Genomic DNA, 19,139 nt, shown 5'->3' on the forward strand with positions numbered 1-19,139 from the left:
CTTCTTTGGTATTGCCAGCCCTAAAAATGCATGGACAAACGGTCAGATCCTTAAAGGCAAACCCAAAACCCCTCCCTCCAGACCCTGGAGTCGACAAATGACATCAACATTTTTTTTTTCTCCTAAAACCTCTCAATTTTTATATAAATAAACTCCTTAAACACATAGCTTCATTTACCTCAAACAAGGCTGCTTTCAGTCTTTTATATTTTTTAAAAACTTCATTGAATGGGCTCTACTAACTTTGAGGTTGTTTTGAGTTGCTGTCATTCAAATTAAAAACAAACATGGAGAAACAGAGAAATTTAAATCGACAGATAAATCAAAACAACAGATCTATCCAGCAGTACTGTATGCTGCCTGAACTCCTAAGAGGTTTCTTTTATTACTGGAAGCCATGATGGGAGCAGATTGGGAGTAGAGATGACAAAGTCTTTTTCTGGGCTCACACAAATTGAAACCCCACTTTCTTTCACTAAGCAATGGCTGCTTTGACGTTTTTATGAAATATGGGCTTAGCTTGGTTTCCAGTGGGCCATCCAAAATGTTGATTCCCAATGATAATTCTGTGTGGCTATTATAATGATTTTGTTTCTTTTTTCTTCTTCTTTTTTTCACTTTCTTTGTCCAGAAAGATACCAGTTTCCATACCTGAAAAATTAATGGGAAAGTGTGAATTGCAATAGTCTTGTATTTTTCCACAGCTTAGCAAAAAGGCCAGTTTGGTTTTGGTGTTCGGTTTTTTTTTTTTTTTTTTCCTCAGTTTTTCAGTGTTTTAAAATATGCAAGTTTAAGATTTTAGGTTAAAATGACAGCTGTCTTTAGGCTAGTATATATGAAACCCACTGAAATATGAAGGTGTAACTTTAAAATTATTGAGATAGAATAATTCTGTAGAAACCTTCTGAAATCATTTCTGTGTTTTAAAAAATAGCTGAGTTATGTTTTTATCTGTCATAAAAATTAATATGGTTAGATATTAACTTGAACGGAAGATAGCATTTCTCAACAGATATAAGCTCTGCTGCCAGATGAAAATGAACTTGTTTCTAAATATACTCCATCCTGGACAGCTGGTATGATTATAGTCCCTGTCTTGGCAAATGCACTTAGTAGGTAAAGATAATTATGCCTGCCTAGCTATTTCCACAAATTCTTGTTTAAATCCTTTTAAAACACCAAAATAAGTGGTAAGCAAATGCAAGTGTAATTTATATATTTTCTGATTTTCCTCTAATTTTTACAATATAAGGTGGTGCATTTCCAATGAGAACACTTTGGGGTTTTTTTTTGAGAACTGGTCTGAGATTTGCAGTACTGCTGAGAAGTTATGTGTTACAGAATACTGGTCTGAACTGGAAGAGAACTGATGGTTCAGAAATACTTGGATTTCTAATACAATTTCAGATAAAGCCTCTTGGAAAACCTCACTGTAATGTTATTCTGTAACTTTGCTACTTGGGCATTTTAGTGGTAGGGGAAGACAACTGTATTGGTTTATTTTCACATTGTTTTTTTTATTAGTGTTTTTCTTTGACTCCTTCTGGTTGTGGTGCTCTTGGCTAGGTAATTTATAGCCTAATAACAAGCTCTAGACGACTGTCCTGGTTGCCAGAGGCCCAACAGTCAGATCTGAGAAGTGTTTTAAAGACACATTTGGTTTGAAATTGCTTTTCTGTTCTCCCCCAAATGAAACCCTGCTGCTACACACATTATTTTTGGATTGGGAGAAGCTGCAGTGGAGCAGGGATGGTGTGTGTTTATAAGGACACCTGACAAACAAAGCTTTTTGGGAGCTGAAGCTTGCTGGGGAGGTGAGAAGTGGGCCAATTCCATTTGGAGAAGAGGTGGAGTTTTCACAGACTGGCATGGGTGGTAGGGTGATACTGCTGAGGCCATGGCTAACATTTGCATTTGTGCAGGCTGAAGTAGGGACCCTTCCCTGCCTCCCCTGAGTGAATTCTCTGAATTCACATGCTGTAGCCCTGGGCATGCTGCTGTCCTGAGGTCTGCTGCACAGGAGCATCCTGTGTCCTCCTGTGATCCTGCAGAGTGCCTGGCTCTGTGCTGTTGGGTGTGGTAGGTAGAGCTCCTTACTCAGCAGGTCCCAGTGGCCATGTGGCTTCTGCATCACCATGCTCTGGGAACAGGGTCATGCTGGCATTGATTGAGTGCTCTTCAGAAATGAAACACATTTTCTTTGACTGGTTTGTTTGAAAGAGAATGAGGAGAACAAACAAAAGGTTTGACTGCATGTGAGATAACAGCAAGTAGAGTCAAGGCTCTGGTGGCTTCATGAAATCTTGTGGTGTAATAAAATGATAAGCTTTCTAGGGAGCTCTAGAGGGATTCCTGGTAGCTTTTTGTTCCTTTTCTGATTGCTGCTGCTTTCAAAGAACAGCTCCTAGGTGTTCTCTCTTATTTTAATTTACTTTAGCGTGGTACTTATGGAAGCTCCCATCCAACTCCTCAGCTGATCTTTGTGGCTATCTCTGCAGAATTTACCAACCAAACCTCTTTTGCCTTTCTCACCTGGTTGCATTGTAGACTTGCAATCTCTCAGCTGCTTTTATACTGAGGAAGGGCACGATGTGTTTGCAACAAGCTTGTGTGAACTGGTGGTGATCTCTTTGTAGCAGCATTTTAGCTGTCTCCTCTTCCCATTAGCTATTCTCTTTGTAAAAAGCAACTGTATTACAGCTCTGTGTCTTGTAATTTTCTTTCCTGTTCTAGATCTGCCAGCTCATCTTCTTTGCTGACCACCAAACCTTGTCCCTTCATCTGCATTCTGTCTCCCCAGCCATTTTAGCAGTCACATGTATCACACAAATCCCATTTGTTCCTTTTTAAACATCTCATTATCTTTTTGTTCTTTTTTTGGAGTGCCTTATCCTTTCTCCACTTGGGAGAATATCTGATTCCATCTGAAGAGCCCAGTGTGACTTCCTTTCCAGCATTCAGAGTGTGCCTTTTGTTGATTTTTGATCTGGGCCCTCACCCCAGAAATAAGGATAAATTCTTCCTTCACTTTTGGAGCCCTCCAGAAACTGAGCTTCAGATTCCAGTAAAATAGGAGTTTTTATCTTTCTGAGGTTATGGTTGTCATGTCTTCAAGCTGAATTATCTGCTCCCAGGCTGAATTTTCTCATGTTTTGTAAACAAAATTGATGTCATCAAGATAACTTCTACAATAGAAGTTGCTTGGTGAGGTAAAGAACTTTGTGTTTCAAGCATTAAATAAGATTGCATCACACAAAGGAAGGGGATGGTCCTAGTAGCAAATGGCTTGAGGGAAGATTGATCCTTTAATACCAAATGTGTTCAGAACAGACTACAGACAAGTTAGTTCTCAGCTTGTGCTGAAAGCTGGGCTAGGCCCTGCAGTAGCAAATAAAGTGAGTAAAGCAAAGACCTCTTTCCTCAGGGAATCATGATGTATTGTGAAAGATGTGTATTTTATGGTTGGTTTTCTCAAAGACTAAAATGAATATTATAGATGTTATGTTAGAAAGTTATGCTGTATTAATTTTCTTAAGTAGTGTGTGAAATATAGTTTTAAGTTATAACATATTGTTAAGATAGAAACTATGCTATGTAAGATACTTTTTTTTAAAGAAGGGAATGAGGTACTTGCACCGAGATAGCAGCCACAGGACACCTAAATGTTTCAGAGAAAAAGAATTTATTGCTTCATTATCAGAAGAAACAAACTTCTTCCTGCCTCGCTCAGCACTGAGGACGCTGTCAGGATTAAGAGGAAAAAGCTGACACTGACCAGACAAAATCTTTTGTTTGAATAGAATTTATGCATCATATATGAGATGTATGAATATGTAATGGACTATTGCTTTTAAGGGTTAATCCTCTGTTAACTTGTGTCCTTTTTCGGGCTTATTTTGCCCAGAAAGAGTCACCTCGACTGTCTGTAACTCTTTGTTTTTGTTGTCTTGTATTGTCCTCATCCCAATTGTCCAAATTTTTATTACTCTAATTATATTACTATTTTTATAACCATTTTATTACTATTAAACTTTTAAAATTTTAAAAACAAGTGATTGGCTTTTTTCACATGTATTATGGGCCAGTATGAGCTTGTGATACCAGAAATATGTTGCATAATCATGCCTGTAGTAAGTTGGTCCCTGAACATGTATGTAATTAGTATGGCAGAATGTTTGCTGACTGGAAACAATGCTGTCAACCTAAACATAAAGAAATGGTGTGCCAAGCCTCCTCTCCAAAATGTGATTGCCTTTAAAATGACAAGATTAAACCACTACCAGTAACAAATGAAAGCAATACTTTTTTGATTCTTTTTATTTGCTGTGTAGTGTTGGAATATTTGTTGTCTGCTTGCAAGTATGCAAAGTTGTATTAAATCCCAGTTTCTAGGGTGGTTAGTTGATTGCAGCCTGGGCAATACTTGCTAATACTCATCAAATCACACAAGAGTTTTGCTGAGCATGGCTACTCCAGATTGTGTAACTGGGGAGATTCACACCTGTGTGCTGTGAGGAGCCTGAATTTGAATGCCAGGGTGAGATATGTACATGTTACATATTGAGTGAAAGTGGGTTTAGAGAATGTGCAAGATGTCTGAGGATGTGGACAGGCTTTTTTGATTCTAGGTAAGGGAGTTTAAGAAGCTCTCATCCCCAGCTGCTCAGTTTCCATCAGTGCTAGAGATTTCAGTCTCCTCAGCTGAGCTACTGCAGTTGGATACTACAGCATCGTCAGATCGTTATCCCCCAGCACCTTGAGCTCAGATAACGGGCTTTGAAGAACAGTGGGTGAGGAATGCTTGCACCTTTTGTCCTCCTGGCAGTGGGAGTGAGGATCCTGCTGATAGGTATGAGGAGATTGGGGGTGACATGCATCTAAGGAATGCTAATGTCTTAAATCACTTCCAGTTTTCTGTAGAATAAACGTGTCTAACCCAAGGCAAGGCTGGAAAGGTGCTAGTAACGTGGCTTGATATTACAGACACTGAAACTTCCTGCCTCAGAGGGGCTCTGTGCTTTCTCAAGAGAGATTGCAGTAATGTGTGTTGCAGGAAGGAGTGTGCATGACAAGCAGAAGATCAGGTGTCCTCTCACTGAAATTTGTTTGCTATCCAGACTGAGGCTGAGCCACTGAAACTGTTTTGGGTTTTATTTCAGCATTAGGAAGTGCTATGTCAACTGCATAGTGATATGTCATCTTCTGCTCCATCACTACTCTGCATCTATCTGTGATTAAATCCACATGGAGCTGTCTCATCCCTGTCCAGCTAGTGCTAATGCTTTGATTTTGATGCCCTATGTTTGGAATCAGATCCTAATCCACATCAGAAAGCAAGCAAATGCCAGGAGCTGGAGTGCAGTTAATTTATTAAGATAGGCTGACTGGGTGTTTGCTCCATTTCTGACATTTATGCAAGGCTTGCTCTTGTCCTGGGGATATTACTGCCCAGCAAAAGTGCAATATAATGCAGATCTAAGGATTATCCATTTTATATTCATTATAATTTTAACTAATACTTGCCTGACCTCCTGTATGGGGAATGATCACAACTGCTCCTGAGCATGTGTGGGGTTATGTACTTGCCCATTCTGTCTGTCCTGTCCCTGCCCTTCTGTCAGTGAACCAGCAAAATGGCTTTTGTGTTGGTCCCTCTGCCAGAACTCTCCAGGAGTTCTCAAAGTAGGTCCCTTGGCTGAGATGGAAAGAAGGAAAAAGTGCTTTTCTCTGACCCTGTGTGGTAAAACTTGGAAAGCTACAGGAGAGATATGGAGATACTTAGTGAAGTCTAAAAGCAGTTGAAGACAGTTGGGTAGAAAATAAATCACCATGGTAAGAAAAACATTGCTTTCGATGTGACAAAGAAATGGAAGTTCTCTGTTTGCATCCATTACTAAGGGACAGAAAACCATGTGGTGTATGAGGTTTGCATAAGTTTGTCATGTGAGATGAAGACTGTTGAAATCATTAATCCTTGCAAGGAAAGAGAAAAAATGTTCCTGGGTATGCGTTTTTGCCATTTCTACCCAACTTTTCCTTGTCTTCACTGTTGGGAATCTGTGTCCTGGAAAAATTTATAGTCTGAAATGAACATTTTCCCTTTTCCCTTTTACTTGCACTCAGATACGGATTTTGTTTCTAAATAACATTACTGTTCAGCATTTAGGCATGTTCTCAGGAGGAACTGGTAATAATTTTGTCATACTCCAGATGTGAGTGTGAGCATTCCCTAGCGTGCAGCAATGCAAAATTGCCTACATGTGATGGGAAGGAGGGCTGATTTTTCAGGGTGGTGGATGAGGAGTGTTCTTCTGTTCCAGCCCACCGGCACCACTCTGATGAGCCCATCAGAGCACTGAAGATGTGTACAATGAATGCTAAGCACATCGTGCAAATAAGCACAATAATAATAATAATGTTGAAGATAGGAAATGAATAATTTCTCTAAATGAAGCTTGGGCAGGAATTCAGATAGAAAGTATGTAATTAAACCAAGCTGGAACTTGATCAAAATACTGAAATGGCACTAGGAAAAAAAAAGAAAAGTTATTTGATGACTATTAGCAGGAAGAACCTTGAGTTTCTACTTCATCCGGAAAGAAGACAACTGCTGCCAGCTCCAGAAAAAATTGAATTCCCAAGAGAATGTCCCTCCTTCTCCCAAGTGATTTTCCCATGGAGAATTTCTGTCTTTGGCTGCCAGGGTAATACTCACCAGTTCTGGAGGTGGGGCAGATATTTGTGCAGGAGAGAGACTTTGGGGTTTGGCCCTGGAAGGACAGTGAGATAGGTGGTGGCTGAGCTGAGCATGGCCGGTGCTGGTCCTGTCTGAGGCAGCAGGCAGTGGCAGGTTGTCATGGGCTGATGATGGCCTGATGCTGAGCACCCATGGAAGGGGCTCACCCCCTCCCTCTGCAGCTGGACAGAGGAGAGAAAATATAACAAAGGGTTCATGGGTTGAGATAAGGACCAGGAGAGATTGCTCATCAAGTATCACCACAGGCAAAACAGGCTCAACTTAGAGATATGAAGTGAATTTATTACTAACAAAATCAGAGCAGGGGAGTGAGAATAAAAAAAGGCCTTAAAACCACCTTTCTCCCACCCCTCCCTCCTTCCCAGCTCTACCTTCTACTCCAGCGGTGCAAGGAGATAGGGAATGAGGGTTATGGTCAGTTGATCACCTGTGGCTTCTCCTGCTGCTCAGGGAGAGCAGTCCTTCCCCTGCCACACTGTGGGGTCCCTCCCATGGAAGACAGTTCTCCATGAACTTCTCTGATATGAGTCCATCTCATGATCAACAGCTCCCTGCAAACTGCTACAACACGAGTCCAGCTCAAAAGCAACAGTCCTCCTCAAACCACTGCAGTGTGGGTCACTCTTCCACGGGGTGCAGTCCTTCACAGAAAGGCTGCTCCAGCCTGAGAGGAGGGCTCCTCTCTCCATGAGTGTCCCATGGGCTCACAGTCACCTCTCAGCCATCCACCTGCTCTAGCATAGGCCTTCTCCACGGGCTGCAGGTGGATCTCTGCATTCCCATGGATCTCTGTGGAATGCAGGGGCAGAATGCCTCACCATGTCTTCACCACGGCCTGCAGAGGAATCCCAGCTCTGGTGCCAGGAGCATCTCTCTCCTTCCTTCACTGGCTTTGGTGTCTGCAGAGTTTTCTTCTCACACATTCTCACTCCAACCACTTTTTGTGGTTTGAGTGGTCCAATCACTTTAAAAAAAATTATGCAACCACTTTTTGTTTATCTTTGTTCCTAAATGTGCTATCACAGAGGCTTTACGACCATAATTAGCCCAGTCTTGACCAGCATGTGCCATCTTTAGAGCTGTCAGGGACTGGCTGTGCTCGACACAGAAGGAGCTTCTGGCAGCTTCTCATGGAATCCACCCTGTAGCCCCCTGCTACCAAAACCAGGTCATGCAAAACCAGTATTCAGGTTTAAATAGCTGGTCCTGCTGAAGTGGATTAAATGACTGGTTACACAGTCCTGTGCCCATCTGAACTCTGACCAGACCAGTCTTTTCTTAACTTGGACTCTCCGGTACAAACAGTCTGTGGATGAAGGGTTTGCAGCAAGGATCTTCACCCTATCACAAACCACAAAGGCCCATTTGCTGCTGTGTGATAAAAGGCTCATTTGCTGCTGCTGCTGGCTTTACTGGTTAGTGATTGCTCCCTCTTCTTTTCCCATGGCTAGAGGACATCATAAATTACCAAGAGAGCCCTCCCCTTAGCTGGGTGAGGGCTGAACTTTGCTTGTGTATTTGAGCTCAGTGCACAATTAACCTGGCACAATTCACTGAGGCATAGTTCACTGTAAATCCTTACACAGTAAATGAATTGTAATCAATACATTTTGGTGATGACTGAAAGGCAATTCGAAGACTAAATAAAGCAGGGTGTTGAAATTTCAGAGAGTAGGTATTTTGAAAGGATTTGAGGCAAAAGGAGAATACTGCAATTCTCTGCAATGCTTGTGATGTGACCCTGTATGCTCATAGGATGGTCAAGGTGTACATGCCTGCATGGGCTTATGGGGAGAAGGAAAGATTGAGCCTTCATTCCTGCAGTGAAGACAAAGGAGGTGGAATGGCATTGCCAGACATGTCATGGACCCATGCTCAGTAGTTCTCCAGCCCATTTTCCCCCCCAATTTTCATATAAAGGATACATTGCTTAAGGCAGGGTTTTATCCCACAGTTGTCTTGCTGCTCATTTGACTCTACTAAAGCCAGAGCACCACTTAGCTGTGCTCTGGCTATGAGGGATGGTTTTACAGCCCCAGGCATGTTGGTGTCTCTGTGAGACACAAGGGGCAAGGAAGAGTTTGCAGAGAAAGGCATCATTGAATGCCACAAAGCTTTAGCAGTGTTAAGGTCAGTAATCTTACAGGAGGTTCTAGCAGCTGGCACTCTGCCCCTGGCTCCCAGGTGATGGTGGTCCAAGGCTGTGTGCCTCCCTTTGTCTGTGCTAAGACTCAGAGAAATTAAAGCAGCAGGAGCAGGACTGCTCAGGCTGGGACGACTGGTGAAATGGCATCTTAGAACACGCCAGTTACTTAGGAATCCTAGGATGGGAGGAGAGGGAGCTTACTGTGATGGCTTTCATAAGCTGATCTATGATTTAGGCCTGGTTGAACATGTGATCATTGGGCTGTAACCTTCTCTTAAGTGACTGGGAGGAAATCTACAATGCGAGCCGTGCTTGGCTCCCTGCCGTGCCTGCGTGATGCAGGCTGCACTGGGGACTTGCTGTGCTTAAGGTGCTATGAATTGGATCCAAGCATGATTTAAGGCAATTTTCTTGTAATTCACAGTCAAGCAATGGAATAGATCTGTCTTCTGAGAATCAAAAGTATTAATAACTCCCTTAGACACAATTTGGAAGCAAATGAATACCTACATTTTTTGCTGAATTTGAGAGTGTTATTTTACTGTACGGAGATGAGCTCCATTAGCAGAACACATGAATTAAAACAAAGCAGCTTTATTTGCATTTTGGTTAACTGTTCTTGAGACAAGAAAGCTCATCTAGTTGTGAATGTGTGGCAACGAAGATTATAAATGGTGCAATGGGGTTTAATCTTTAGGTTTTATATTTCTACAAAATGGCTGTCATACAGAAACATTTCCTTACCTACAGCTGAAATTTGTCACCATGGTAACCTTCTGTGTTTGGAGGGGTGGGATGCTCTAGGCAAATATGCAGCTACAACCTCAAAAATTGTTACCCAAACTGAGTATCATTTCTCCTCTCTTTCTTTAACATCTCTGAGGTTCGTACACACTGGACACTGCTCACGTAACCAGATCAGAGAGAGGCTGTATGAATTTAAACTATTTTCTTTTTTTGAAAGGAGCAGTGTTTGGGGCACTTTCCTCCCTTATTCAACTGGCTCCATCGTTCTCTGACGGCAGCCCCAAACCAGATTGGCTCTCCAGGTGTTGCTGGACCATGCTCTGCTCTGATACCTGCAGTGTCACCCGCTGCTGCTGGGGAAAGCAGAAATCCTGAACGGGGCCACATCAGCTCAGCAGTGGGGAGCATACTGTTAATTTGCTGGCCTCAATATGCACACAGCTCTATTGTGTTTTGTTTGACATACATGTCTTGAGAGCAACTTCAGACCTTAAACTTTTTTTAAAAATTTGTTTATTTTTTGTTTATTCTGCAGAGTCAAAACCCCTTCACACAAATGTGATTAAAATTTCTGAGATTAAAATTATTAAAATTATTATGGAGAGCCCTTGCCCACAATATTGTGTCAATGCAATAATATTTGAAGGACATGTCAACATCTTGATCATTTAACTTCTGACTTTTATTTCCCATTTATATGTCAAACTTCTTCGCACTGCTTACCCATGTTCTATTTTTGGGTTGTAGGAAAATAGAGGAGTTTATGATTAAAGCTCTGGACAAAGGCTGTGCAAAAGCTCTGGACAAAGACTGAAGTTGCTATTAGTGAACTACTGACTGCCACTAACTCTTGATATAACCATGGCTGAGTCGTTCCATGTCTTTCTGCCTTATGTCCTCATCTGTAGACAACACCCTGTTTCTTCTTCTCCTTCTGCTTGTTGTGTAGGCATACAGTATGGCAAGAGCTGGTGTCAGGATGTTCCTCATCTGTGCAGGAGGGCCTTGATTTTATCTGAGGCTTCTTGGTATAGAATAAAAAAACAGTGAATAAAAATTATTCAAGGGAGTGCAATAACAAGCAAAGTGGTGACCCTACCTGTTTATTTGCTTTTTGAGAAGCTCCTGGCCTGCCACAGGAGCCACCAGTAGAAAGGGCCCTGTCATCTGAGTATGCCTTTCTTCTCCCTGTGACTGATGTTTACATCCTCTTATCTTTCCCCTGTAGGGTGGAGCAATCAAAAAACATTCCTTCATGTTAAGGCAGGATGTGTTTGAAAGTGTTGTCTGGCCCAGGCTACCTCTGGCTTCAGTGCCTATCTTTGCTCCTTTGAGACCATCTGCTAATCTGAAGTAAGACACCTTTAGTAGGAAGATCAAGTTTAACAGCCTCGGAGCCACTGGCAGGCAGAAGGAATGATCCTTCAGGGCAGCTTGAGCACTAGGTCCACTTCCTGGCATCTAGCACATGAGGCTGAGCTGACTATTAATATGCAGCCACAAACCATGCTGCTATCCCGCTAGGGACTGGGGGCAGAAAGCATCATTTTGGGGATTTTACAAGGCAAAAGAATATGGAGCACAAAAAATACCCGTGTTCAGAGGTTACCATCCACCATCTCCCTTCCTTTTCACTGTCTTCTCCTCTTTTTGTCAAGAGCAACACAGCATGAAAGGGGAAAAAGGCACATGCTGAGGCTCTTGGTGTCTCCTACTTTCTTTCCCCTCTTCTGCTCTGCACACTCCTCCTTTTGTCTTGTTTAGGTTGGAGTGGTGGTGGATCACAAACACACTGTTACTAGGAGAAGGACCTTGCCATTCACATGCTTCTAGACCCATCTCCCAGATTACTGACATCCTTGCATCTGCAGAATTCGGTAGGGAAATTTGTAAGAATGTGTTTTTCATAGAGAGATTTTTGGAGACATCTTCCTATCAGGGGTATTGCACAAAATGGCTCCCTCCAAAGGAGGGAGGATCTCCCAGTCACCTTCCCCAAAATGTAAGGCAGGGAGGAGGGTGAAAAGCTATGATTTCCAAAATTATCTGAGCATTTTTTCAAGTTGCTTAAATTATTTGCAGGCTCAGACTGGCTTGGGGGATGAATGGAGGTTGTGCTGGGTGCCTGTTGCATTCAAATAAATTGCTCCTTTCCCCAGAGCTCCAGCTCCTCTGTGCAGCCAAATCATGTATGTTTGCAGGAGACAGTATGCTTGTGTTTCTCCCACGACCCTGCTGGCTCATTAGTGTTATTTCTGGAGGTCTTGTTTCCACAGTAACAAGCAATTACCATTGTTCCTTGGACTGCCAAAGTTACCACCAGCAACGCAGAGGAAGATGCGTTATTCTCTATATTGGGATAAAATGCCTTCATATGTCTTGCTATTCACTGAATGCCAATCCTGACGCAGGTCCTGTGCAAATAGCACACTCCACCCCCTGCCAATGCTGCTTTTGCTGGTATTAAGACATGCCAAATTCTGAAAAGATCCAAAATGATCTCCTCTGGTCTGTGGCTACACTGGTAACGACAGGGTCAGGATTTCAGCAGCAGGATGACTGTACCAATGGTAGCTCTGGTAGGAATATAAATAGAATAGCTTGGAGGCAGTTCTTCTTGCAATTGTGCTTAGCCCTGTTCTAAGGAATGCTGGCGAGTGACGTCAATGAAATATACTCTCTGTATTCACCCTATAGCTCCTACCAGTACTGTGGTGGAGCTCCCACATGACAGTCTGCTGGTCTTGTGTGGCAGGATGCTGTGTCTGTGTTGCACAGTCCTTCATCATCCCCAAGGGGTAATGTGTGTGCATCAGCTCCAACCATTTCTTCCGTCAGCGGCTTCTCCTTTCCTGTTTACGTTTACATTGCACACAGACTGATTCAGCTAAAATGGTCTTCTAACCCCATAGAAAATACCCTGAATTTCATGCACATCATAAAAAGAGTAGGCAGCTGGGAAGCTGAAGGAATATGGGCTTTTTTAGGTGAGAGCAGTGGGATACTGGAATGCTGAGGCAGCTGGATCAGGTTTCATGGCTTGGTGAGTTTTTATGGCTTTCAGTGACTCCAGTTTCCAAGTGTGACTACGAATTCTAAAAAGCTCTGGGGCCCTGTTGTAAGCTCTGAGCTCCTCTTAACAGAGTTTTCTTGTGAATGGGTGTATGTATGGATCTACATATACACACCCACTTGCCCAAATGACTAATAGCAGGTGTTGGAGGGAGAACACAGCCTCTAGCTTACATAAACCAAAGCACAAGGAAACTTGCTCCAAGGCAGCTGTAGCAGAGAGATCAAGAGAAGCATTTTAAAATGCTTCTCACCTTTTGTGAAAGGTCTTGGAAACACCTCCACTAGAGATTTTTAAAAACTGGACTTATTAGAGAAGGTAGAAGACACTTTCACATCAGGTCACTGTATGAGTGTACGAGGGTGACAACACACAAACGGTGCTGCTGCAACAGCCACCAAGATTGTACTGCTTTAGATGCCCTTAAGGAAATCAAAGTCCAACAGCAAACACACTGTCTTTTCATAGGATGGAGAAAGGGATAGGCAAAACCAATTGTTGATAAGGTCCTTCATTCTTTGTTGTGATTAAAGTCCCACCAAGTCTGCAAAGGTTGTCTGGGAAGTGGGAAAAAAAAAGGATCACAGGGAATGATACTCATGATGCAGAACAGCCATCATCTTGATGTGAAATGAAGGTGGAGGAAGGAGTCAAACACAAGTGGAAGAAATGTGCCTGTCTACCACATATCAATTCTAAAGGCCGTGCCTAATTTTTAAGTATCTCTTAATTAGTAGAATTGAAATGTTAGGAAGTCACTCAGTTTTCTTGTGGGCTTACCCTGAAGGCAAGTCAGCACCAGAGAAAGGTTAAGAAAATATCCTTGGGCATGTGAGAGTGGTCCTACGTAATTCAACAAGCTTCTCCTCCTCTTTTCTGTTGGATCCACCCAGAGCCTTGGATTCGAGCACACAATCTTACTTTCCACATGTAAACCAGAAGCTGGTTAGTTCTAGGTGACAGCCTGGGTGGTCCATAATGAACAGAGGTTTGGTTTTGTATTGTAAGGAAAATATTCCCACCTCAAAAATAAGCCAAGGCTTTGCTCTTGCTGCGGGCTGCAGGGCAGCCCTGGTGCCCCAGTCTTGCAGCAGCTGCTGTGCCGAGCTGGCTGGTAGACAGACACTAGGTGGAAGCCTTGGGTTGCAGTTCCACTGCAGCTGCTGACGGCAGGAAGAAGAGGACTTGTGCTTTCAGAAGGGAGAGCTTTTTCTTTTCTTCTTGCCTTGACATGCTAGAAAGGGAAGTCCAAGCTCTTCTGATGCGCCATGGGGTGAGCAGAGGAAAGGAGGAGAAGTGTCAGTCTCATCCCGGGTCGCCCCTGCAACAGGATCTTGTGAGCAGGGCTGTGGTGGGAGCCTTGAAATCCTCTGTGTTCTTGGGTGTGGTTGGGTGGCAAGACTGATGTAATTTATCTTGATTTATTTTTATCCTCATTTATATATTCTGATGGGGATAATTTTGAGATCCCTGTGAGTGCATAGGAAAGAATTAATATTGGGATGAAAGTGAGTACTGATGAGCTGCTCTATCTTGCAACAAATGCTGGTAGAACCAGCTACGATAAAGTGCATGCTGAATTTATGATGATTGCTTTTGACAAGGCCTCCAATCTGAAAACTATTCCAAATAGGGAGATTTAGAGTTAGTGCAAAGAATGAATCACAGGTTAAGTGAGAGCCAGAGGAAACTTGAAATGTTCATTTGAGAGAAATGTCAAAGTTTATGATTTCAAGGCATCTCGTTACTTTAAGTGACAAAAATACTGTTTTCAGTGTATTCCTAGAAACTAAAAATTATGAACATTTTGATTAGATGCTTTTAGAAAAATAACTGATATTTATTTTACAAATTAGTGAAGTTTTGGTATTGTTTCACATATCAGTTGAAATGCAGAGTTAAGTTATGCCAAATCAAGTCTCATATGAGGCCACGTTATGCAATCCTACCAGTAACATAACATACCATGAATATAATAATTAAATATTGTTATATAATTTAGTACAGGTGATATTTTATATTCAAAACAAGTGGTTTTTCTACGAAGTAATGAGCTTGCTATCAAAAGCAATAGCAGCTTTATTAGTCTGTGCTGAATGAAACAATTTAAATTTTTGCACTCTGAAATAGAAATGTTCTGGGTACTAGTTAGGGAACAATTGTTTTTAATATCCTGGAAACCTGATTCCAGGCTAATAGCAGGATATTGAACACATCAATGTCTCTCATTATTAACTGAAGAACAAAAAAACAACAGAAGCAGAAAAATATGTTAAGAAAAGGTTGCTTTAAAAAATAGTATTTTAATTTGAAAAAAATCTGTCATTTTTTTCCCTAAGGCAAACTTTTCAATATTGAAAATTTTGTTTCAGCCTCCTTTTACATAGGGATTTTTCATTTGTACTTAGAATTCTTTGAAAAATGTTGATTTTATCCAAGTGGCTTATTCTGGTTGAAGACTGTTTCGATTAAAATTTTCGCACTAGTATGAGCTGTTATGACACACTCCTCCTTCACCCTCTGTGATAAGGCTGTGGTAAAAGAGTGAGTGAAATTATTGATTTATCTTTCCTTATTTTTTCTTTTTTTTTTAGTGCAACGACTTCAAGAGCTTCATGGCTGCTCTGCAGACAGATGCACAATTGTGAAACATCAATATGGACTGCAAATCTCTACTGTCAGTCAGCTCCTCTTCCCCTCTGCATAACGTAATCCCTATCTCCACAATGCCTGCACAGATACACATTTGCAAAGATGTTTTTCTGGAGATAGCGTGCATAGCAAACACTCCCTTACTTGTTCTCATCTCCAGCAACATTATACAGAGTTTCAGTTCACAGTTCCCTGTGTTCCCCCTCCTACCACTGAAATGCAGCCAACTCCGAGCTGCGGCTATTAAACATCACACAAGCAACACCACAAAACAGATTGTGGAAAGCACAGGAATTCACAGAAAAGCAACAAATTCACAGAGGTCTGGGAAGTGATAACAAAGGATCATAGGGAATGAATTACTCATGATGCAGAATAGCCATCACCTCAGCGTACTGGTGATACCAGGATGCAAGGGCAGGTTTTTGAGGGTGGCACAAAGAGATGTCACTAGGAGCAGTCAGGTTTCAGCAAGGGAGATGAGCAGGTCAGCTTCCTTAACCACTGAGTTTTGTCAGTCTTTCAGAGTCCCATGGAAAGGGCTGAAGGCATCATTGCTTGGGGGTTTTAGAACTGGTCAGTTTCAAGACAGGTCAAGGCACTTTCAGGGCAGAATAATAAAACAAGATGGAGAAAGTATTGTATCTATTCCCACTTTGTATGAGTCTGAGAAAACAACTGGAAGAAAGATAAAAAGGTCTGAAGGAATCACATTTATAAAGTTATAAAACTGTGTGAACTGGTGTGATAATAGCTGTGACATGGCCAGGGAAAAGCTTCCAAAGACAGTGCTCTTCTTTGACAAGAAGGTCATTTTCATGATGACCTTGAGGTGAGAAAGGAGGGAAAAGGGAAAGATCTGCAATGAATCAGAGGAAAGAGAAATGTGTGTGAAGCTATGTAGTCATTTATGTGAGTATGTAGCAAAACAGGAATCTCATTCAGGTTGGAAAAAGCATTGCAAGTGTCTGCATCTCAGTTTGCTTACAGTAGTGGCTTGAGGAGGGCACCTTGGCACAAAAGCTGCACATGAATTCTTGCTGCTTTAGGTAAAATGATGAGTGGGGAATGTTGCCAGACACTGTCACTGAGCATTCAATGGACAACTAAGAAGCAACTGCAAAAGTCTGTTCCCAACTCAAGTTGCATAGCAACACTAAATCGTCAGATTGCCATCATGTCAGTCCCTTACATTATCCCCATTATTGCAGCTGGTTTGAGGAACCACACAGTACGATGTTATCGGCCCACTTCACAGCTGGATGTGTGACCTTTGCCTCTTGCTGAATGATGCCATGTAATTTGCTGCAAAGGTGTCTCAAAGCAATACACAGAGAGAAAAACCTTTGATGATCCATTAACACAGACCATAAGGAGCAAAGGATGTGCCTGTGCAGTGTGGGGCAGGAAAAACAGATCAGGGTGCATCAATGTCCTTAAAGAAGTCTAGTGTCTGCCAAATTTTTCAGGATGTGTGTTATTCCATCACTTGTCTGAACTGAGTATTCACTGATCCAGTTGAAAGCCTGCATTAAGGGGTGAGCCACAGTTGCTCATGTGTTTCAACTGCTGCCAGTGCATGCTTGTTCTTGGTGTTTGGATCTCTCCTGTGAACCATTGCTGCTGTGCAATTCTAACTTCCAGCCAGCTGTTTACTGCTTTTCAGTGTAAGCACCTTGTGAGCTGTTTCCTGGTGGAGATGCTGAAGTACTGAAGTAGTCACAACATCATCATCCTGTGATGTTTCAGAAACTGCCAGTCTCTGAAAAAATACCTGGAAGTCTGCTTCTCTTGCAGGATGTTTCTAGTAACCTGCATAATGTCTTTCCTGGATGTCTTGTGTAGCACAGCATCCTCCTCCCTTTTTCATTCTATTGCTGCTTCTTTTGCTGGCACAAGATCCTGACATGCCCCTGTCATCTCTTTGCAGCCAAGGCAACCAGGGTCGCTGGGTACCAAGGTGTGGCTGGAGTTTTGAGGATGCAAATAAAATGAATGAACTCCTTTACTGCAAACATCAGAGTGACGTGGATTTAGGACACCAGGTGGAATGAAAATTACCTTGCAGGCCTTTTGCACTGGATGATGGGGAGAGTGACCTGATAAACAAGTAATTCTCAGTGATATATCTCCTTTCTGAAGAGTGCCTGGTTGTAAACTATGCCAGCTTTTTCAAGATCACCACTGCAAATTATGAACCAGAAACAGACCTCAGAAGGACAAGACAGACTGCCTGTTCCCTCTGTATAGAGTAATGGAATTATTCTGCTTCATTAAAACAACTGATGAGAAAACAAAGTGCCTCAAGATTCAGTTCCTCTCTTTCTGTGCCCGGAATGCAAAGCACACAAATGGCACAACACCTGGACTAGGACCCACAAGTCACTCTTGCTTGATATCAAGGAGACTGAGCTTGGACAAAGTCTAGCACAGCAGATGATAAACATCCATGTATGACATTGCTAAAAGAGATCTGATAGCTACGGAGTTACCCTTAACAAAGGAACATCTCTTTAATGCAAAATAGCTTAGCAGTTCTTACAAAAAAGGAACAAAAGCTGTTTGTCTGATTTTCACCTTTCTTCCCTTTAGTACTCCCCTGAACTGCTGGATGGGACACTCAGAAAAGCTTATTTCCCTCTTCAGGAGAGAGTCTCCTCTCTCTCTATTTTTGATGTATCTTGCTTCCTTGGAGGATGAGGGATTTGAGATCATTAGTGAGACAGCAGGTGTTGGAGTGGTCACTGACACCCACCAGCTTTGTAGCTCAGTCATCCTGAGGACTACTCTAAGGAGGGATTTATCCAAGGGCTCTGCAGAGCAAATAAGATTTGCAGCTGCTCTACATGTTTTTGTGGACAGTCCTGGCAGTTCAGTGAAGGAGTCAGTACTGAGTTTTAGGCTGTGTCAGCCAGACTAAAGTATTTTGTGTTACCCTGCTGCCATGGACTATCTGGAAGTACAGATATGAGAGACTATTCCATGGAGTCAATTCATGTTTGATAATTCATATGGCTTTTCCTTTTTAACTTGGGTCTTCTAGTTTATGGTGGATAGGGCTAAGGGTCCCCCTTGATGAGTGGAGGATTCTTTTGTCAGACTTTACACTATGGTCAGACCTCTGTAAGATTTCTCTACACATATCTCTATCAGTTTCAGTCTGTGTTACCAAGTACAATCTTTACAGTGCCTCAGCTTTATTTGACAATCTGAGTTTCCTATGACCTTTGAGGATAACATTTGCAGGTTAAGAAGTGCTGAATAAGGACAAATGAGAAATGCAAAAGAAGTGAAAATATTCAGATAGTAAGGAAAATCATCTTCTGTCAGCATTGTTTGCATGTGTGCTCATTTCTTATAAACATTCAAAGGCTTGAGTTTCCTGTTGCTATTATATGTGGAAAACAAATGTCAAGACTGCACATGAGTACTTTCCATAAATTAATATTAAATGTGCAGACACATTTCATCTCAAAGTGCTTGTACACTCCTCTTGTCAGAAAGCAGAATAAATGATGATCAGAATCACCACCTAGGGCTCGTTATTTCCATGTGTAGTTATGAAAATGCTCTGCAAAGAAGGTCAGGAATCATAGCCTCCAATTTTGCAAATGGGACACTGTTCCTCAGTAAAGCCACTTGTCTGGCAGTCAAAGAGCTTCCACCTCTCTACCAAACCTGCAGAGGCAAGTGCAGATGCACATTTGATTATTTTCACTTCTGCCCTTGACTACCCCTTTTAAAAGGAGTCACTCACCCTTTCA

General features: G+C 42.1%; 2 long non-coding RNA genes across 3 annotated transcripts; one reads left to right on the plus strand and one right to left on the minus strand.

Moving 5' to 3' along the window:
• Nucleotides 1-354: 354 nt before the first annotated feature.
• Nucleotides 355-7,664, minus strand: LOC139588677 (uncharacterized). The gene is made up of 3 exons (XR_011678772.1): nucleotides 7,185-7,664; nucleotides 6,716-6,918; nucleotides 355-651 (listed from the first exon to the last, which is right to left on the minus strand). It is a non-coding gene; the product is annotated as an uncharacterized lncRNA (long non-coding RNA).
• A 6,207-nt stretch (nucleotides 7,665-13,871) lies between these two features.
• LOC139588102 (uncharacterized) lies at nucleotides 13,872-18,906 on the plus strand. 2 transcript variants are annotated; one of them, XR_011678559.1, is made up of 3 exons: nucleotides 13,872-13,996; nucleotides 15,318-16,913; nucleotides 17,306-18,906. It is a non-coding gene; the product is annotated as an uncharacterized lncRNA (long non-coding RNA). The 2 variants fall into 2 exon arrangements; XR_011678558.1 differs by having other exon boundaries at nucleotides 15,318-18,906.
• The last annotated feature ends 233 nt before the right edge of the window (nucleotides 18,907-19,139 follow it).

This window comes from Agelaius tricolor, unplaced genomic scaffold, assembly GCF_023055355.1.
Source record: "Agelaius tricolor isolate 1412-34295 unplaced genomic scaffold, bAgeTri1.0.p SCAF_3, whole genome shotgun sequence".
Taxonomy (NCBI): domain Eukaryota; kingdom Metazoa; phylum Chordata; class Aves; order Passeriformes; family Icteridae; genus Agelaius; species Agelaius tricolor.